This window comes from Schistocerca cancellata, chromosome 1 (assembly GCF_023864275.1).
Source record: "Schistocerca cancellata isolate TAMUIC-IGC-003103 chromosome 1, iqSchCanc2.1, whole genome shotgun sequence".
NCBI lineage: Eukaryota > Metazoa > Arthropoda > Insecta > Orthoptera > Acrididae > Schistocerca > Schistocerca cancellata.
In genome coordinates, this window is record NC_064626.1 from 1,024,308,267 (window position 1) to 1,024,331,085 (window position 22,819).

Consider the following 22,819-nt stretch of genomic DNA (forward strand, 5'->3'; position numbering starts at 1 on the left):
GTTTCTCATAAAACTACTGTAACGATTACTATTTGAAACATCTGTTGCCCGCAAATGACAGAAATTAAGAAGCAATCGTAAACAGTAGTCTGCAAATGTTTTGCAGCATCTAAGACGACGGCGCCGACTTCAAAGCAACGTACAACGTAAGTCTGTATCACCCTCCCCCTTTATATACCTGCACAAACTTCTGTATTCGCAAGTCACATGTCATTCTATCTGTTGTTGCGACGTTCAGTTGTCGCCTGACGATGGCTCAGGATGCAGAAAGCCGGTTCCTGATCAAATGAACAACATTTCAGACAATATGAGGCAAGTGTTTCCCATTTAATGTTAGAAGAAAACTGACCTAGCCCCTGCAGTCGCTACTTCGTTTCTGACGATGATGACGATGATGCTGAAAGTGTGGAAAGCTCAGATATTTTAATGGAACTGGTGTGAACTGAGGACAGAGAAAATCTTATTCAGAGTCTCTACATGCCCTGGCGGAAATGAAAGAGTAGCAGGAAGTATTTTCAGGATGTTGTCCGATTGTCCGATTCGATAACGAATGTTATTCATACCCATTGCTGAAGGACATTGCGCCGCTAATTGGCAAGCGACCACTTATAATAAGAAATGTCTCTCTTAGACAAACCTAGCTCATAGGTAGGCCAGGGATGAAGCATAGTCTCTTGTGATAGAGGTCGTCTCGGAACATTCTATCAGAAGTGTGACGAAGGAAGGGTATGGCTGAATTATCTACAGCACACTCAAGCTGAGATCGTTCACGATTCTCACAGTGAATAACAACGAGATCATTATTGATTCCTAGTGGCACCAAACACTCTGTCTTCCACTTCGACTCTTCGTAGAGAATTCGTTAAGCTGTTAAAATCGTGCTAGGGCTCTTTGGTACGCCTGCAATCATTCTGGACAGCGCTGCAAGTTAGATGTTTGTGATACTCGGAAGTGCCTTTCACTTGCAGGTTGCGCGCAGTGATCGCCCAGTTGGCCTTCGGTTGTTCCTCGGTAGCTAGCTTACTGCAAACTAACTAGCTGCTTCGATCAGTTCGTTTTCTTCGAAGAAAACGAAGAAGAAGAAGATTGAAGTTCAGACTCATCGAATTAATTAAAGAAACGAAACAGCTGATTGGAGAAGATTAAACGTATTTTAAAGGCGACTGCCAAGAGCTGTTAAGGAATGCGTAACACTTAGCTGTCTGTACGTCCTTTATTACCACTAATGATACTGGTTAATAACCATCATCACAGTATAAAAGTTCATATATTATTTACGCATACTCATATGGCAAGATGTGACATGGAAATAAAATATGAACTTGTATATTGTCATGATGGTTATTAAGCGAAACAGACAATGGCGTGGCATGAACTACACAAATGGAGTACGATGGGGACGAGGAGCCTGAGGGACGTTTATGAAAATAATCCCAGCAGACTCCTGGAGTGATTTAACGAAACCGCAGAAAACCTAAATTAGAAGAGTGTGAAATACTTTTCGTGAATTCACCACTTATTGTGTTCAGAGATCAAGAGAAAGCACCAGATCGATAGCTGATCGACTGCTGCTGACTAAAAGCTCCCTGATTTTGTGGCCTAAATTTACACATTTTAAAAGTTGGCTGTGATGCATTATGTCATACTTTTGACTATAACATATGATTACTCGAAATTTCCTGCATTTACTTCGAAATATGTCGACATTTGACTCAGTTTTTCACTTAGGGGTTCCTTTTCAGAGATCTTGCCTGAAATTTCTAATATATAGTAACTTTTAACACCACCTTCTGTTCTGAGTGAGAAAAAAGACCTTTGGAGGACAAATTTCATGAGCTTCTTCTTATTATTCTCCTGCTCCCTCAGGTATTAGACCTGCAGGTCCGTTGCAACTTCTTGATCCGTTCATTTTCTCTTGGGTCTACCAGTGTTCCATTTTGCTTTAGGCAAGTACTGTAGCAGTTGTTTTCGGATACGTTCATCGCCTATTCTGTCTTCATTTTCTTTCTATTCTTTTCAGCATTCCTTAATCTTTTAATGTAAGTTATAAATTTTTACATTCTTCCTAATGGTTTCACTTTTTAATCTGTATCTTCTTATTCCTCCATGAATTGTTCTCAAAAACCTCGTCTCTGCTGCATGGAGTCTACTGTGTCTTCTGGAGTTCAAAGCCCATTTTTTTTCCATATGATCCACAGGGAATTGCCATTAACTTAAAGAAATTTTAGTCCTGTGGGCGTTGTTTTGATGGCACTACTCATCATATTCAATCTCTCGATCTTTTTTTAATGTCAATTTCGCCGAGATTTGACACGGCACAGCCGAAAATCTGAATGTGTTAACTTCTTCAGTTGTTTTGTTTTCCCCTAAGAACTGACATATTAACAGTTGTGGGCCTTGGAATGCCATGAACTTGGTTTTATTAGTCGATATGCTTGAATTGTGTTGCTATGCTGTTTCATATGGTTCACACAGTTCTTACCGTAACTTATCTTCGTCACCAATAACTATAAGACGTCACAAGGCACCTCTTGAAGTTAATTGTTGAATACTTCACTCAGCTTTATACACAGGGCAGCCAGCCCTCTGCTCGAACACGTTGCGATAACGTCCCGCGTTCCGGAGACATCTATGGTGTATACACGGCTATTACAAATGATTGAAGCGATTTCATAAATTCACTGTAGCTCCATTCATTGACATATGGTCACGACACACTACAGATACGTAGAAAAACTCATAAAGTTTTGTTCGGCTGAAGCCGCACTTCAGGTTTCCGCCGCCAGAGCGCTCGAGAGTGCAGTGAGACAAAATGACGACAGGAGGCGAGAAAGCGTATGTCTTGCTTGAAATGCACTCACATCAGTCAATCATAACAGTGCAACGACACTTCAGGACGAAGTTCAACAAAGATCCACCAACTGCTAACTCCATTCGGCGATGGTATGCGCAGTTTAAAGCTACTGGATGCCTCTGTAAGGGGAAATCAACGGGTCGGCCTGCAGTGAGCGAAGGAACGGTTAAACGCGTGCGGGAAGTTTCACGCGTAGCCCGCGGAAGTCAACGAATAAAGCAAGCAGGGAGCTAAACGTACCACAGCCGATGGTTTGGAAAATCTTACGGAAAAGGCTAAAGCAGAAGCATTTCTTAAACAGGAGATTGGAAAACCGATGGATCGGTCGTGGTGGAGATCATAATCAACAATTCATGTCATGGCCTCCACACTCTCCCGACTTAACCCCATGCGATTTCTTTCTGTAGGGTTATGTGAAAGATTCACCTCCTCTACCAAGAAACGTGCCAGAACTGCGAGCTCGCATCAACGATGCTTTCGAACTCATTGATGGGGACATGCTGCGCCGAGTGTGGGAGGAACTTGATTATCGGCTTGATGTCTGCCGAATCACTAAAGGCGCACATATCGAACATTTTTGAATGCCTATAAAAACTTTTTGAGTTTTTGTATGTGTGTGCAAAGAATTGTGAAAATATCTCAAATAATAAAGTTATTGTAGAGCTGTGAAATCGCTTCAATCATTTGTAATAACCCTGTATATGTAGCCTGAAGCGACCAAGGCCAGGATCTGAACACGGACCTCGTGCTCACTAGGCAGATGCGCTGAGCGCTACGCCATCGTGGCATGCAGCTGAGCTATTCCAGCACGACTCACGAACAGCCCTCACAGCCTTATTTCCGCCCGTACCTCATCTCATACCTTCCAAGTCGAGTTCGGCACACAGTTTTTATGTGCCTGGAAGTTTCAAATCGGCGTACTCTCCAATGTGGAGTAAAAATCCATTCTGGATAATATCTGGTCCTCAACAAACACATAAATTAAAAAGTATAGGTGAAATACACCCTTGTCTGACCCCTTTACTAATATTACGTCCAAGAGGTAATTGCACCATATCCGATATGAGGCGAAACTGCAAAAACAGGCTTGCCGTAAAAGGGTTTCATTTAATAAAACGAATTTGTATGAACTGTGACATGACTGTCTCATGCCACTTTGCGATTTTGTTACATCTGAGTCATTATTACGCTATAATTAACTGTGTGAGCTTAGTACTTTTTGCGTGAAGTGGCAAGTAGTCGATTTCTCGCCTAAAGAGAGTGGATACGGAGGGCCCAGCAGTCCTGTGAGATGGACAGAAGGCGTTTCACAGTGTCTCAATAGCAGGAAACGAGTGTGGCAGCCAGTTGTCTAGGAAATGGTTCTGTTTGCCAAAATGCTTATTGTGGAGAGTTCGTGGCGCTAATTCATCGGCCATAGGAACTGTGCTGCAGGTCGCCGCAGCCTTCCCCCGAGGGTGACTGAAGGTAAAATTTGGCTTTCTGTCTGCGCATCAAGGAGAAGGCCGCCTAACAGCGCTTCCTTGGCATGAGAAAGTTTGTTGTTTCCCTCTAAAATTGCGGTCTGTCCACTCCAAAGCAATACCCCCGCCACCAGACGAGGCGCGTTCGGTGCTGGCCAATGGAAAGAGACTGTTTGAAAGCAGTGTGAACCTCATACATCGTAACGATGCTTTTCTGGAAGGTTTGGTGGGAAGTTTTTGTCATTTCCTTTTGTACATAGAAAAGGAACATATTCGTTTTTTCAAATTGTCAGCAGCATGCAATCTCCCCTCCAAGAGGATCTCGGGAATTATGAGTGATCTGGAAAGAACTTGTTTCTTTTTAAAGAGGATATTAGCTTCACGAATCTCATCTGGTGCGACGAGTGTCCTATCACTGTCCTTGAGGAATGTGCGTTTTGCCCATGCAGTAGTGCAATCCGTCTTCTGAGCAGCTAGCATTTAACTCATTTCGTTATGCATGTCGAATGCTCAGTGGTTTCTGCGAGCTGCTTCCTGTTGTCTTCCAATTAAACGTACGCCTCTCAGAACTTAGAATCATTTTATTTTAGTTTGCAACAATTTCCAGAAGATAGTTTTGTAGGAATATTACTCGTTGTCAATTGTTCACTTGATTAGAGTAAATAAAAGTTTTATATTCTCAAAATGACTTGCATTTTGAGATCCCTAATGTCCTACAACCTCCCTATGGTTAGGCGACCCTTAAATAATAAAAATAATCAGCTGCATTTCTAGAATGTCTGGTTCACTGTCACGAAGTTCCCGTTGTGAGCTGTGGGCAGGCAGTATTTTTTGGAGTTATAAGAGATGCAGAGGTGGCAACGAGTCTCAAACGCTCGCACGTTTTTATAGCAGTAGTTGGTGCACAAATTGTTGAGCCTTATTTCGACCTCTTCCACGCCCATTAATTGTGTCACTATTCATGTCATTTGGATCAAATGTAGAACAGTCTGCATATTTTGTGTTTAATTTCCGAAGGCATTAAATTAGGTAATTACATGTCTGCCTCATTACTACAACGGGCAGCAAGTTTTCAAGACGTTCAGCCGCATAGCTACTTTCGCAGAGACATCATCATCACGACACCATTGCGTTCTACAGGTTCTCACTGTACGCAAACGTTTCGTAAGGAAGTGTGAGAAAAGATGCTTTGGAGTCTGGAAATGCCTCAGCGCAGGCTGTATTTCCATTCTTCCGACGTCCGTTACTCTCCGACAAGGTGTTGTGCGAACATACCTTGCACGTCCAATCACACGTATGTGCGAATGAAGAGCGTGAGAAGGGAGGAGGAGAGAGATAAACAGAATGAAGCAGAAGAACACCGGGAAACGCCATCGACTGGGCGAAACTTTAATTAGGTTCTAAGGTACGCAATGGACGGACGCCAGGCGGCGGTTCGCCGAGAGCGAGTATCCAAGGCGGGTGTAGCTAGCCGTCGCTGCAGCCCCTGGCCTCCTGGTTACATCACAGGCGCCGCCCACTGCCAAGCTTTCTCTGGACTCGCCAAGTTTCGCACGCCGGCGCGAGTACACCCACTCTCCCGTCACGTCATGCCGTTAATGTCAGACCTGCGACAACACACCACTCAAGACTGGTGTTTCAGGAACTACTCCTGTCGACACGTCCCTTCAGCCAGCGGTCACCCTAAATAACTAGTCGTTCCCGAGCCATTATTCAGTGGTTAACTGTCTGTACTGACTTCTCACCATTTACACTTCAGCTCCTCATTCAGAGCCTGTGGTTCAGCTGGTCAAACCACGGAAACAATTCAGCAGCGAAGAGAGTTCCCTTGCTGGTGGAACTTATTTATAGATATATAGTACATTTATTTCGCGACATTTTTTTTCAGCCTGCGATCGGATGCGAAATGGAAACAACAGTAAGAAAAGACTGTTTTCCAGAATGAGATTTTCACTCTGCAGCGGAGTGTGCGCTGATATGAAACTTCCTGGAAGAGTAAAATTGTGTGCCGGACCGAGACTCGAACTCCGGACCTTTGCCTTTCGCGGGCAAGTGTTCTACCAACTGAGCTACGCAAGCACGACTCACGCCCCGTCCTCACAGCTTTACTTCTGCCAGTACCTCGTCTCTTACCTTTCAAACTTAACAGAAGCTCTCCTACGAGAGCACTTGCCCGCGAAAGGCAAAGGTCCCGAGTTCGAGTCGCGGTCCGGCACACAATTTTACTCTTCCAGGAAGTTTCATATCAGCGCACACTCCGCTGCAGAGTGAAAATCTCATTCTGGAAACATCCCCCAGGTTGTGGCTAAGCCATGTCTCCGCAATATGCTTTCTTTCAGGAGTGCTAGTTCTGCAGGTTCGCAGGAGAGCTTCTGTTAAGTATGGAAGGTAGGAGACGAAATACTGGCAGAAGTAAAACTGTGAGGACGGGGCGTGAGTCGTGCTTGGGTAGCTCAGTTGGTAGAGCACTTGCCCGCGAAAGGCAAAGGTCCCGAGTTCGAGTCTCGGTCAAGCACACAGTTTTAATCTGGCAGGAAGTTTCAAAGACTGTTTTATTTGTAACATTTAGCTAAACCTTCCAGCTACGGCTTAAACATTTGTCATAGCATGGTACGAACTTCCCAGAACCCACGTCATATAAGGCAACCATCTGTGATTTCCGCCAATTCCGTATGGTGGTATACAGCTCCTTGTCTGTGCTAAAAAGTTGTCCTCATAGCCAGCGGTTCATGTGAGCGAAGAGATGAAAATCAGAGGGACCTAAGTTCCGGCTGAAGAAGGAAAAGCATGACTGTAATGTTATATTGTTGTATTCGATGCATGAAATCAGGCGGAACTCCTCAGCAGGACTTCAGACTTGGTAGGAACGCTATTTATAGGCATCTTTAAGTGCTCACTGGGCGTTCAGAACGGAAAAGCGCGACGTCATGCGATAGACGGGAATATTAGACATATTGCACATCACATCTGCGTGTAGCTTCACCGAATTTTCACTATGTTTTAATTTCGTGACCCATCGGAATTCGAAAAAAAAAAAACGCCCTCGTATGTCGCTAGACACTTTTCTAAGAGACGTGCGCGAACTATTCAGAGACAATAAAATATTTCTGATGTGCTGTATCCGCGTTTCAAATTGGAGGTTGTCTACTGAATAGTTATACTTTTACACATTATCACCGGACTCATGCAAGCACTTTACGAAGCTTGGTACGAGTCTTTTTTTTTCAGTATCGGAGAAGTATGCCACCTGCTCTGAGCACTAGCTGTGCGGTAATATAACATAATAAATAATTTCTGGTGTGAGTGTTTCTTGCAATTTATTTTGAAAACGTAGAGTCATTTGCGCAACATGTAGTAGAAAATACATCCCTTGACAGCATGTCAAAGCGGCACAACTTCTACAAGAAGTGACCGTTTCCCATTACCCAGTGACCGTTCTAGCTCCAAGTATTTTCTAATATATATATATATATAGAGTAGGCGAAAGGAACGTGAAATACTGTTTTCCTCTCCTCCCTTCTCCCCACATGAACAACAGATCTACGGTATAACCCCATAACTTGCTTTTGTTTATAACTTCTGATTTAGTACAAATTTCGAAAATAGTAATATGTACACAGTGCGTCTCGTTTGCTATCGAATTTGGAACTCTGTGAACAGTTTGAAAAATGTCATGTTACCGCCTTAAGCTGCTAATCTATAAAAACTGATTGACGATGTAATTTATATTACAATATGATAAGTGTCAAATTCATGGTTTTATCATCTGACGTTAATGATTTTATATTTTGTCGAACATGATGCTGTGTATACTGTTGATGGTCAGACGACCGAAACTGGGTGAGCAAACAAGGAATTTTTCAAATATTTACGAGGAATGACATTTTAGGAGGAGTATGTTACAATATACAATGAGAAACGAAAATCCTGTGTAGCGTTGCATTTTATTGTTGAAACATACAGCGCCGGTTCACCTTACACTACCTTGCTTCTCGCTCTTCTCTATAGCCTCAGTTCCCTTTTGTTACTCTGTAACTTAAATGTTCATGTGAGAGTGTATGTCAAGAATAATGTACCTATATTCTCTGCAGCAGTGAGTTGGAAAATTTTAGAAAAGTTAGGGTTTAGCTTGCCGTCAACTCTAAGACAATTAGAGGCGAAGAACACCCTCGGATTGCAGAAGAAATGAACCGTCTTCTGAAACTGAAACTTATCTTGCGTTCTGGAACCGTCTTCTGTTCAAAGCAACCGATTTACCATACGTGAATTAGAAGAACAACGAAAAAATCTAAATCTGGATGCCCGGACATTTGAAAGTCGATATCGGAAGCATGTCCGCTTTGTAGAACTTTTATAGGTGGCGATCTGTGGTAGTTCTGATGACAGAGTAGAGTACTGGTGCCGGCACAAGTGTTTCGTGGCTCACCGTTCAGCGCATATTTATGAACATGGGGCACCGCAACAGATCATATCTAGTGTTCCCACAGTTACTCAAAGACGTTGTCAGTTACGATTGCCTTGGACACGGGATCGTCGGGATCGGACTGTAGATCAATAGATGTGTTTCGCCCAATGGGACGAACTACATTTCTTGCTCGTACGGTCGGACGAATCAGGTTTCCTGTAATAAAAGGTCAATGGTCGTGTGCGCCATCCACGCTAATGGCTGCTCGAAACATACGCCGTGCCAAGGACTCACACCGGTAGGGGCAGTATTATGCTATGGGAGACTTTCACCTGGGCTTCTATGGGACCTGAGACAGCAATGGTAGGGACCATAACAACTGTGGACTACGAGAACATTATTGCGGATCACCTGCATCCATTCGTGCTTGATGTTTTCCCTGATAGAGATGGTATCTGCCAGCAGGAATATCGTCTATCGTGGTACAGTGGATTGGGGAGCATGATAGTGAGTCCATGGCGATGCCTTTGCCGTTAAATTAATCTAGTATTAACAAGGCCCCGGGAGTAGACAACATTACACTGGAACTACTGACGGTCTTGGGAGAGCCAGTGCTGACAAAACTCTACCATCTGGTGAGCAAGACGTATGAAACAGGCGAAATACCATCAGACTTCAAGAAGAATATAATAATTCCAATTCCAAAGAAAGCAGGTGTTGACAGATGTGAAAATTAAAGAACTATCAGTCACAGCTGCAAAAAACTAACGCGAATTCTATACAGACGAATGGAAAAACTGGTAGAAGCCGACCTCGGGGAAGATCAGTTTGGACTCCGTAGAGACGGTGGAACACTTGAGGCAATACTGACCCTACGACTTATCTTAGAAAATAGATTAAGGAAAGGCAAACCTACGTTTCTAGCATTTGTAGACTTAGAGAAAGCTTTTGACAATGTTGACTGGAATACTCTCTTCCAAATCCTGAAGGTGGCAGGGGTAAAATACAGGATGCGAAAGGATATTTACAATTTGTACAGAAACCAGATGGCAGTTATAAGATTTGAGGAGTATGAAAGGGAAGCAGCGGTTAGGAAGGGAGTCAGACAGGGTTGTAGCCTCTCCCCGATGTTATTCAATCTGTGTATTGAGCAAGCAATAAAGGAAACAAAAGAAAAATTCGGAGTAGGTATTAAAATCTATGGAGAAGAAATAAAAACTTTGAGGTTCGCCGATGACATTGTAATTCTGTCAGAGACAGCAAAGGACTTGGAAGCGCAGTTGAACGTAATGGATAGTGCCTTGAAAGGAGGATATAAGATGAACAGTAACAAAAGTGTAGACCGTAGCCTATTAATAAAAAGGAGGTGTGGCTTGCACTTTCGTTTCATTTACATTTTTAATACAACGTTTAATTTTTACTTTCTAGTCCTTTTCTACGCATATACACTCGCTATTCCTATTTCTAAATCCAGTTCTTACTGAATTCCCTGCAGATATTTATGGAAGCTAGAGTCGCACTGATCGAAGCAGTGTTTTTGCTGCGATTCCCTCGGCCACGAGCGTGAAATCCTCTTTCTACGCTACTTTCTTCCGCTACACTGTTTTAGCATCGCTGGGTAGTTTTAGGTGTTTTATTTGGAGATAGCGCGTGAAAGAAACGACCTTATTTATCTCTCAGCTTATGTCCTGACGTGAAAGTTATGCAAGTAGTAATCTTCCTCCACATCGTTTCCGCAGGGCTAAGCTGTACGTGTTATCTTGTGAAGAACAACATCCTTTCTGCCTGAGCTATAGCCGTTGATTACAAACATAAAGGTATCGTCCTGCAGTCCCTTTTGAGAGCCCTTTTAAAGGGAAACGAAGAGGTAGGAACGATCCAGAGCGGTGTCATCTTTATAAGGTAACTGCAACGAAAGGCACCAGAAATTCTGTGAGTCCAAACAATGCTGGCTGGAAGTGAAGTTAATCTTCCACTCACATCAGCGTTCTACCAACACTGAACAGTAGAAGTCGAGTTATTTAGCTACTGAGTGTCAGCAACTGGTATTAAGATTCTTAATAATATATTATTGTTTAAGGTATAAAACGATTAATCATTTTAAACGTAGACTTATACTTCTAAATAATGTGTCCCTGAGTTATATATTGCTCAGTTTTCGTTAATTGGAGTATTATGTAGACGATAAAGCAAATATGTTTGTATAACGTTATCAGAAACACATAATTAAATAATTGTTGTGCGAAAAACCTTTCTTTCTGGTAAACAGAAGTTAAGCAAATGGCAAACTAATTAAAACTTTTTAATAAATATATAATATTTTTTGGCCAGTACGATGCTTAGCGTACACTACACCATCAAGACAAGCCTTTGGCGTCAAATCGATTATCATGGTTGAATGAATATGACATAGCTCCTTAGTTCTCTGCAATGACAACGTCCTTTAGTTTAGGGTAGGATTCAGATAAGCTGCGGTACTTATCAGCTGCTATTTTCTTCAGTTAGTCGAAATCAGAGTGGTCAGTTCTCCGCCAAGCGACTCATCAGATGACCTCACAAGGCTGAATGGGCCCAATTACAGTCCTCTCCCTGAGGTCAATTCCTTGGTGGTACCGCGGAGCCGGCCGCTCTACGCGCTTCAGTCTGGAACCACGCTGCTGCAACGGTCGCAGGTTCGAATCCTGCCTCGGGTATGGATGTGTGTGATGTCCTTAGGTCAGTTAGGTTTAAGTAGTTCTAAGTTCTAGGGGACTGATGACCTCAGATGTTAAGTTCCATAGTGCTCGGAGCCATTTGAACCATTTGGTACCGCGGATGGAAAACAGATTCCTCTGGCAGCGACGCTCACTTATCACGCAACAACCGAGGTCTATTCAATGATCGCTGTCTATCAATATCTGGTCGAAGCTGTGGCGAACAGTAACTGACAGTGCGTTACTCGATCTCTGCTTCCCAAGATCGACTCGATGGAGCAAGTGAACAAGTATTAAAATTACACTTTTGTTACATTGAACGTGTCCGCGCAGTTAGGTCCTCCCATTGGCATTAAACGTTCCTCAGACGAACGACGCTATCAGTTTTCTGAGGGAGCTCCGTGTTGTGTCTTATGCAACCGCGTTTCGGCGGTTACAGATGCAATTAAAGACGTGTGGAACTGCGCAAGCGGAATAATTTCGAGTACGAACAGGCTAAACGCGTTAATATCTTTCTGTGGCTATTCCCACTGAAACAGTGGAGAGCAGAACACGTCAGGAAGCTATAGCGTGACGTGTCTGCGCAAGAAAGAAAAACTTTGCGTCCAAACTGACGGCGTTCTGGGAAGTGGAGCCAGAGTCATTGCGACTCAGACGACTGGTTATCGACGAGAGCTGCCACGAGCACAAGGTTCAAGCAGAGTTCATGTGACAGCGCTTCTCCGTTTCCATGACTCACGTTCTGCGTTACAGCATGTATATTTCTCGCTGCGATTTGACGTTCTGCTGACAGCGAAGATCGACAGGGACGAAGCATTAGACAGCCAGAAAAGTCTAAAAATAATAATATTGAAGGAGTTTTTCAATAAAACAACGCACGTCAGAGCTCTGTTAGACCTGTAAGTGCAGCTTAGCACTTCTCGAGACAGGTAAACATGCGCGCCGGAATCAGTACCGCTGGTATGTTAAACAAGTCAGCACCAGCACAATTTTGAGGCGGTTTTCCTCGTTCGTTTAGGCAAATGGAGAGCAGGTTCCTAATGTCCTCCTTAGTAAGGGCAGTCTGAGTGGCCTTCTGCTGCTGCATTCAATGAACGTGAAGTACGATGGATGCACCAAAAGCAAAAGAATACATAGAAAGAAAGATCTCTTATCATTTAGCAACAATATAGCAGGTCAGCAACTGCGAGCAGTTAACTGGAAGCAATTAATTCCATAAATTATCTGGGTGTACGCATTAGGAGTGATTTAAATGGAATGATCAAATAAAGTTGATCGATGGTAAAGCAGATGCCAGACTGAGATTCATTGGAAGAATCCTAAGGAAATTCAATCCGAAAACAAAGGAAGTAGGTTACAGTACGCTTGTTCGCCCACTGCTTGAATACTGCTCAGCAGTGTGGGATCCGTACCAGATAGGGTTGATAGAAGAGATAGAGAAGATCCAACGGATAGCAGCGCGCTTCGTTACAGGATCATTTAGTAATCGCGAAAGCGTTACGGAGATGATAGATAAACTCCAGTGGAAGACTCTGCAGGAGAGACGCTCAGTAGCTCGGTACGGGCTTTTGTTGAAGTTACGAGAACATACCTTCACCGAGGAGTCAAGCAGTATATTGCCCCCTCCTACATATATCTCGCGAAGATAAGAGAGATTAGAGCCCACACAGAGGCATACCGACAATCGTTTTTTCCACGAACAGTACGAGACTGGAATAGACGGGTGAACCGATAGAGGTACTCAAGGTACCCTCCGCCACACACCGTCAGGTGGCTTGCGGAGTATGGATGTAGATGTAGATGTAGATACAGAATGAAAGCAAAATCCAGTGGGGGAATTACTTAAAATATAAGAACGTATTGTAACGTCTCCTTAGAAAAATTATGAATGACAGTGCTGGTAAGACCTTACGTTATTTGATTTTCAAACAGCTGAGCAGAACTGAATGTACTCAGACATTTCGCCCTGTACTTACTCTGATCAACACTAAACTGACACACAATGTTTTTAGCGCAACGCAATCTGACTATCAATAATCCCTACAAAAAGAATGGCCCTGACTAAAATAACCTATACCTTTCATGAATCACTTACCTCACAAAAATCTTCGTTACTCGAACTACTGCAATACAGCCAGCGCCAATACTGCCAGCTAAATAAAAGATTCTAACAACTGAACGCACTAACTACTGATAGGCATAGTTAGCAAATGAAAGATTTTGATAGAGAACAAACAATGTATTTACCTTAATAATATTCAAAAGTCATCATATATATATCAGTTCATGATATACAGTATTACAAATTTACTCTTTCTGATGGATACTCGTCCAGATCATCCGCTCTCAAAATTCTGCCATCTCTCTCCCCACAACCACCACTGCTGGCGGCTCACCACCAACTGCACAACGCTACGATCTGTTCACATCCAACTGCCCAACACTACAATAGCGAATATTCCAACAATGCAAACCAGCCACAGACTTCGCACAGCACAGTCAGTGATTTTCATATAGAGCGCTACGTGGCGTTACTAACATAAAAACCTAAACAGCTTACTTACTGTATCAAATGTGTACATTGAAATTAGACACAAAAGCACAGTAAATGACAAGCAAATAGAGTTCATGCATAACTCCAGTGTGCTGGGTTCAGTGGGCCTGCAACTCATTTTCGAATGCGATGGAAAATACTTTTTGCATCACGCATAGGCTTAAGACTGGAGGAAATATACACTGCAATAAAAAGAATTACAAATAGAAAATGTCCGAGGCCACATGGCATGAGTTAGTAAAATATGGGGGGGGGGGGGGGGGGTTGGCGAGTATTATATCAACAGCTGGGTACTTTATTTAACAATATTGTGAAGGAAGGTAGGATACCAAAAGAGTGGAAAAGAAGAATTACTATTACAGTTTATATTACTATTACAATATATAAAAAAGGAGATAGACAACTGTTAGAAAATCACTGATTGTTAGCATCTTAAAACTGTTAATATCAATCATTAGAATACAGAGTAATATAGAAACAGCAAAAGAACAGCAAGGTTTCAGGAAAAAGAGGAGCAATATAGATGCTATTTTTGCTCAAAGACAGATTGTGGACAAATCCGTAGTGTTTAATAACCAAGCATAACTGTGTATCGTTAACTTGTCGAAAACCTTTGATAGGATAAGGAAAAATGGTGTAATTCAAACTTTAATCGACAAGAATTAAAATACACGATGGATTGGCAGATGCAACTGTAATAGATAAAGGAATTAGACAAGGAGATCATAAAGAACACTCCTGTTCAACTTAACAAATAATCACAACATTGATGCGTAAGAAAACAGGGTGTAAAATCGTAAAGAAAGTGGTTAATAATGTATTTAATGCTTATGGTACAGTACTGGAAGCAGTTAACCTGAATAATTTATTGAGATTACCTCAACAATTTAATAAAACAGCTAAGCAACATAACATGGAAATCTCATCTAAAAATCAAAGAATATGGTAATATCAAAAACACCCATCAGATGTAAGATAGAAGTAGATGGTGAGTCAGTTGAGAATGTGATAAGCTTTAATGATCTAGTGACTGATATCACCAGCTATAAAGACTCGACCACGGAAGTGAAAAACGAAATGAGAAAGGTAGTAATGGTAGCCAGATGCCGGCAAAATACTTTCTGGAGAAACAAATTTGTGACAATCAAGGAGAAAATAAAATATATTTATAACGATTGTGCGTCCTGTTAAGACATATGCAGCAGAAACTGCAAAGGAAACGAAAAAGATAAAACAAAATGTAACGGAAATGGAAATGAAGTCACTAACGTAAAACAGATCCTAGAATAACGATGTGGGACAAGGAAACAAATGTATCGATAAGGGATTAATGTAGTATACAAGGTATAAATAAACGGAGGAAGGCAAGAAATTGGATCATGTTGAAAATATCGACCCAAAAAGAGTATAAACATGGACGACGGCAAGGGAGACGACTGCCCGGACGAACACCCAAGAGACAGACAACAGCTGATCCAGTATATCCACGGAATGAGGCAGACAAACAGGTTAATTCTGTTCGATGCAGTTCGGGATTTCAACCGGATTACATCGACTTCTTACAATAGTATTTCGGGTGACAACCATTCAGCCTTCTTCAGGTGAGTGTTTTGCAATGAAAATTGCTAGTTCACTTCGCTAACTTCGTACCAAAAATTGGCGCGGAGACGCATGCGCTAAGGCAGCTGCTATATGAGCTACTTCTGTCGTGTTTCGCGTCGTCTTTGGAAATCGCTCCATCTATGGTGGACAGGCGCATGCGTAATGGCGAGACAACATGCGCGCTCTCTTCCGGAATGTCGGGTCGCGGAGTCAAAATTCGTCAAAATTAATAAACTTCCATTAATTATATTCGAAGAAGGCACGAAACTCAACAGAGGTCACCCATGTACAGAGGATCGCTCAGCGCATGTGTCTCCGCACCAATTTTGGGTATGATGTCAGCGATGTGAATTAGCAGTCTCAAGTGCAATACACTCACCTGAAGATGGCTTACTGGTTGTTAGCAGAAATATGGTGGCAAGTATCCGGCTGCAATCCCGAAACCTCATGGAATTCTCTATACGCCGGGAAAAATTCAAGAATCTAAGGGGAAATCCTAGTCACTAGAAGAAGAAGAAGAAGAAGAAGAAGAAGAAGAAGTCAAATAACTCTGTACTAAACTCGCAGACGCTCCTCGCTTACGTCCCTCGCTTAGTGTGTTTGTTGTTGTAGACAGTGTCCTTTGTCAGTCAGTAGGAACATTTCTGCTCAGATGTTAGTTACTAACAAGAAAGGTGACTGACCGTTCTGCTATTCGGGAAGAGGCAATGTTCTCGAGGAGACACTCTTCCTGCATACGTGACACCATGGGCGGTGGAGTGTTGAGAGTGCAAACGACTTACTGGAATATTTTACTGGTATTAAGCCTCTGAACTGACGTTGATATTTTCACAAAAACACTCTGACGATCACTGAGGCTTACAATGGACATGAACTTCGAAGACAATTAAAGTTATTGGCATACCTTTGCGAACGGAAAGCTCGTCTGTTCTGCAACCCGTTGCTATTACGAATTCTGATCTGACTGTCCAAAAGCGAATTTCATTTGCCGTACTTGCAATGCACAATGCAAGACAGTGTCTTACCAATTATCACCAAATGCTTCTCAGTAAACAACTCGTGATGTGCAATGCGAGTAAGCAAACACAACCACTGAAAAAATGGAAAAGGGGAACTAATCTTAACGAATAATAAAGGCTCCCAGTACAACTATGCTTCACTAAGCCGTAACAACAATTCACCCTTTCCTAAAGTTCTCACAAGTAGACAAGTTAGCAAAATATTTCCTTACAATTTTTCTGTGTACAACTACTTTCCTTGACTCTTGTTTCAACTACAAGACAAAATCACATACATGTTGCATTATAATATTTCTACAGTAAAGTTCAACCGTACGCAATGCTCCAACAATAAAAAAAGTACAGAGTTACAAATACGTATAAAAAACTGAATTACCTTGAAAATTCCTCTTTTGACAGTCTTGTATTGATATAATCCTCAAAACATATTAGTACAAAATCCTTCTTAAATACTGCTGCCTGCACTAAAGAGCAGGGCAGTTTCCATCCCATTCCGACCCAGTACATTGCCAGACTAACATACACTACACACTGCTACTCTCTGACTTACTCTAGCATCTTTGGTCTCAAAACACAGACTTACAAAGAATATTATTATATCGATACTACAGATGTTGAGTACGTTTATCAGATTCGCAGCTTCATTCACAATTATGGCCAAAACTTCTTGAAAATCTACTTGTCAAATCGGACAGTTGCCTTTCAACTTTTCTTACAGGGACTCAGTTGATTCTGAAAGTCTGGTAACAGTAGAAATGTTCCGATGCAGCTGAAGAATATAATATATGACGAATATCATCATTTCAAGTCTTTAGATCTTATTCGATGGGTCGGATTTTCGCCAAGCGAGACGTCTCTTCCTCTCACGGTCCTTAAATTTCTCTCCCTCTACAACGCTGTCCCAGATATGTCCTCTCTGGTCGACGACGGATTTCACCATATCCTTGTACCTAAGTCTTTTATTTCTGGTTCTCAGACAATACTTTAATCTTGGTGGCCTGTTCGCATCCATGCATCGCGTAAGTCCATACCATCTCATCCGCTGCGAAGTTACTTTGTCTTGTAGTCTTACAACCAGAGTCTGTTTCCCGATTCTATCCCTCCGTGTATGCTACGAACGAATCTCATCTCAGCTGCCTGAATACTGCTGATGTATTTACTTCTCACGGTCCATGTTTCACAATCATATGTCAAAATTGGCATGTAATAGGTTTTATAGATGACTCTCTTACATTTTAGTGGTATTTTCTTCTTCTGTATTAGGTCTTCAGCTATTTGATAGAAGTTGCTATCTGCTTGAACTAAGTGAGCGATTTCTTTGTCTGTAGAAACAGTATCGACGATATTCATATCTTACTTACAAATATATAAATCTACAGTAGTCTCATGCTACATGCAGAAGCGATAGAAAAATTTTGCCTTGCAAATGAAGGATTTTCGCAATTTTTCGATGTAACGGAATTTTCTCGGTATACTAACCGCGTCAATTTCCATGGGGTTTGTGATGAAACGTGGAACTCGTTTGGCACAGTGAGTAAGTGGGGAAGTGTCCTATTACATTTTAAGAGGTGTGGCATTCATTAGTAAATCCTGTTTTCTTGTCGTGCATTACTTCTGTCACATTTTATTTGTAGTTGTAAAAAATTCTAAATTGCAGGTTGGTTCGAAGTTCACATTAAACTGTAGATGTCCCGGTAAGTTGGACGTCAGTTCGAAGGCCAGAGGAAGGAGAGGGCATACCACCTCCATTAAGACCGTCCCTAGTAAAACACTGAGGTGTTCTAACAAATATTCAGGTTGAGGAAAGCTTTGCGTTTACTAAGATTGAAGGCGAGAATGTTTCTTTCCCAAATTTCTCGGACAGCATACAGACTAACTCAGTTAAACTGAAAGAGAAAATTGGGTGAAGGTCTTTGCTAGAGGCGAAGCCAAAAGCCTGGAATGTAAGACGACTGTAAACTTTCAAGAATATGCCAATATTGCTTAATGTCATGGTTGCTTTTTTTGTCCAGTCATGAAGATTTCGATTAGTATGAGAGGTGTGACTATCTATTGGAGATCGAATAACAGAACCCAAAGTGTTATTACTGTATTCCAATATCGCTCTCCGGTCCCCGTGTCTTCTGGAATTCCATACTAAGGCGCTGTGCTCCACTTATGCCAAAACACAATTAATAGCCACGGCTGCTGTCTATAAAGATCTTCACATTATGATATAAGTTCCCAGCAACATAATTGAAAGAACTAATAAAGCGCTTCCAGTATATAAACATGTCACAATATTACGGTATATTGATGATTTATGCTTATGGATCGTCTGACAGCAACTGAATAAAACACAATTTTAGAGCCATACGCGTTCAGTTCTTAGTGCTGTGGTATGTGGGAAAAAACCGCAAATTGTCATTCATAAGAAGAACAACACCAAAAATGCAACAGGAGCGTAATGTGTAATAAATTGTCCTCGCAACCTTCCACTGATAATGCCTTGGAGAAAATAAAGGCGAAACGTGTATGGCACTAAAATTTTTTTATTCAGTTGCTGTCAGACGGTCCATAAGTATAAATTATCAATATACCGTAATATTACACGCAACTGAGGAAGACAAGACCGAAAAAGTTGAAGATGTCACGATATGCTAAAGTCATTTTAGTATAGGGCATAACGTTTTCGCTGGGAAATTAGGATGGTGGGGAGACGAACAGTTGTACATTAAAGTCTCTCTTATGTTTATGTATTGCTGTGTTAGCAGTAGGAGTTAAAATACCTCGATAGAAGCAAACGCCGATCGAAGGACGGTGTTAATTACAAACTATATCTCTCTCTTGTGAGAAACACGGGCAATTTGCGGAAGCAGGAAACACTTCGGTGAACTATGGTGTAGACCAGCAGAGGGAGCAACGAACGTCAGCCTCTTTTTCGTACCTCAGGAGCAAGAATGGGGAACTCTACGTTTCCGCGATCCTGAGTGAGTTGCAGGAACGCTGCGCGGGCGCTTTAGAAAGCCTCCAAGTGCCGCTAAGGAGGAGTTCCGGCGAACTCGCCAGGCTGCTCGTGACGTGCGACATAACGTAGGTCACCAGCACGTTACTGAGCACACAGAAAGGTCCGTTTTTGCAGTTGAATCGCAGTTACATTCAACACCAATTATCGCTAACATGCTAGCAGCAGATAACGTGACGCTGTGTACAGGCGACGACATTTGCTACAATTGACACTATCACATAGATTGTAAAAATTGCATATGAGCACACGCTTAAAAACGAACACAAAAACAAGTCTACTGATACGTCCCTCATATCCCTCGAAAGAAACGCCAAGTCTGAACGAGTCACTTTACAGTACATTTACTCCATAACGGTATGTATTATTAATAATTAAAATGAGTTTTACTTGAAATCCAGAGTAAAAAGTATGAAAGTAACATTCACATAATGTGTCACCGCCAAGTACCACAGCTCGACGGAGTTTGGACTTACACAGAAAAAACTGCTACACTGTAGGACAAAAGTTAACTGAAAGGAATACGCAATAACACGAACGGAAATTACGCTTTTATTTGAAGACAGTAGACGCCTTCGCGATTTATGATATTCCTCTGATTACTACACTATTGGCCATTAAAATTGCTACACCAAGAAGAAATGCAGATGATAAACGGGTATTCATTGGACAAATATATTATACTAGAACTGACATGCGATTACATTTTCACTTAATTTGGGTGCATAGACCCTGAGAAATCAGTACCCAGAACAACCACCTCTGGCCGTAATAACGGCCTTGATACGCCTGGGCATTGAGTCAAACAGTGCTTGGATGGCATGTACAGGTACAGTTGGCCATGCAGCTTCAACACGATACCACAGTTCATCAAGAGTAGTGACTGGCGTATTGTGACGAGCCAGTTAACTCGGCCACCATTGACCAGACGTTTTCAATTGGTGAGTGGTCTGGAGAATGTGCTCGCCAGGGCAGCAGTCGAACATTTTCTGTATCCAGAAAGGCCCGTACAGGACCTCCAACATGCGGTCGTGCATTATCCTGCTGAAATGTAGGGTTTCGCAGGGATCGAATGAAGGGTAGAGCCACGGGTCGTAACACATCTGAAATGTAACGTCCACTGTTCAAAGTGCCGTCAATGCGAACTAGAGGTGACCGAGACGGCCGGCCAGTGTGGCCGAGCGCTTCTAGGCGCTTTAGTCTGAAACCGCACGACCCCTACGGTTGCAGGTTCGAGTCCTGCCTCGGGCATGGATGTGTGTACTGTCCTTAGGTTGGTTAGGTTTAAGTAGTTCTAAGTTCTAGGGGACTGATGACCTCAGATGTTAAGTCCCAAGGTGCTCAGAGCCATTTGAACCATTTTTGACCGAAACGTGTAACCAATGGCACCCCATACCATCACGCCGGGTGATACGCCAGTATGACGATGACGAATACACGCTTCCAATGTGCGTTCACCGCGATGTCGCCAAACACGGATGCGACCATCATGATGCTGTAAACAGAACCTGGATTCACCCGAAAAAATGACGTTTTGACATTCGTGCAACCAGATTCGTCGTTGAGTACGGCATCGCAGGCGCTCCTGTCTGTGATGCAGCGTCAAGGGTAACCGCAGCCATCGTCTGCGAGCTAATAGCCCATGCTGCTACAAACGTCGTAGCACTGTTCGTGGAGATGGTTGTTGTCTTGCAAACGTCCCCATCTGTTGACTCAGGGATCGAGACGTTGCTGCACGATCCGTTACAGCCATGCGGTTAAGATGCCTGTCATCTCGGCTGCTAGTGATACGAGGCCGTTGGGATCCAGCACGGCGTTCCGTATTACCCTCTTGAACCCACCGATTCCATATTCAGTTAACAGTCATTGCATCTCGACCAATGCGAGCAGCAATGTCGCGATACGATAAACCGCAATCGCGATACAATCCGACCTTTATCAAAGTCGGAAACGTGATGGTACGCATTTCTCCTCTTTACACGAGGCATCACAACAACGTTTCACCAGGCAACTCCGGTCAGCTGCTGTTTGTGTATGAGAAATCGTTTGGAAACTTTCCTCATGTTAGCACGTTGTAGGAGTCGCCACCGGCGCAACCTAGTGTGAATGCTCTGAAAAGCTAATCATTTGTATATCACATCATCTTCTTCCTGTCGGTTAAATTTCGCGTCTGTAGCACGTCATCTTCGTGGTGTAGCAATTTTAAAGACCAGTAGTGCACATAAATCGGATCACGATTCTTAACAGGATGTGTGATCACCACGGACAGCAGTGCACGATCTCCGATGAGCTGCCATGTTGGCCACAATGGTGATAAGAAGTTCTTGAGGTACAGCGTTCCATTCTCCCACCAGCGCGGTTGACGATTGCTGTTCGTTGACGCGTAATGGACCCCTGAAAAGACACACGCAGGGATGTAGAGTGTCGCAATAATAATGTCTTTTAAGTGTAGCGCTTTCAAAGATTTGGAGGTCTGTAAGCCTTCCCACACCTTAATATCTGGACCACAAAAGATCATGATCGACAATGTTTCTGGGTGAATTACGTGTTCCGATCTCTCGCCGTGAGAGGATAAGTCCAGAATTACTAATTAGACTGAATCTGTTCCCATTCGAGAAGAACACTCTATCCCACTCTTCGTTGGTCCAGTCCCTATGTTCTCAGCACCACCGCAACCGGTACCGACGATACGAGGGTATCAACGGAACGTAACGTACGCGTCTTCGGCCGAAGAGATCACCCCCGTGCTCTCGCCGTACCATTGTGGAGCGCGAGATTGTGTGCGTCGCGTGCTGTGAAATTTGGTTGCACTTTCACTCGCTGTTTGACGTGGGCCCCGGCTTGCCTGTTGCACACTGTAGCTGTCGTTTGCTGCTGTGGTTGACACTGTCGACCACCTTTTCTCCTGCAGCGCCTGTGGTTCGGATCGCTCCTCACGAACGTGGAACAGTGTTTTGAGCAATACCAATCTTCTGGAGTACACTCATCGGACTGCGTCCGTCTTCCAGTTGCCCGATGATTCTTCCCCTGAGAAATCCAAATGTTGTCTCTGGGCCATGTTCTAGTGAAGAACCCCAGCACAGTGCACCGTAATTCCTCACAGACTGACACACACTGCCTTTTCCTGTTTCTCCAGCTGCCTCGTGCGGTGGGACCAGCTCCACTTTGCGCTATGATCACGCTGACCTCACGCCATTGACTCCCAGCTTTCTGTGGGAGACCTCT

The 22,819-nt window shown here is 42.9% G+C and overlaps 1 protein-coding gene and 1 non-coding gene across 2 annotated transcripts in view; both read left to right on the plus strand.

Moving 5' to 3' along the window:
* The window catches only part of LOC126089494 (apolipoprotein D-like), a 250,510-nt gene that overhangs the window by 17,266 nt on the left and 210,425 nt on the right, over positions 1-22,819 (plus strand). The gene's annotated exons all lie outside the window — the stretch shown is intronic.
* On the plus strand, positions 6,760-6,832 carry Trnas-cga (transfer RNA serine (anticodon CGA)). Its single transcript has one exon. It is a non-coding gene; the product is annotated as a tRNA-Ser (tRNA).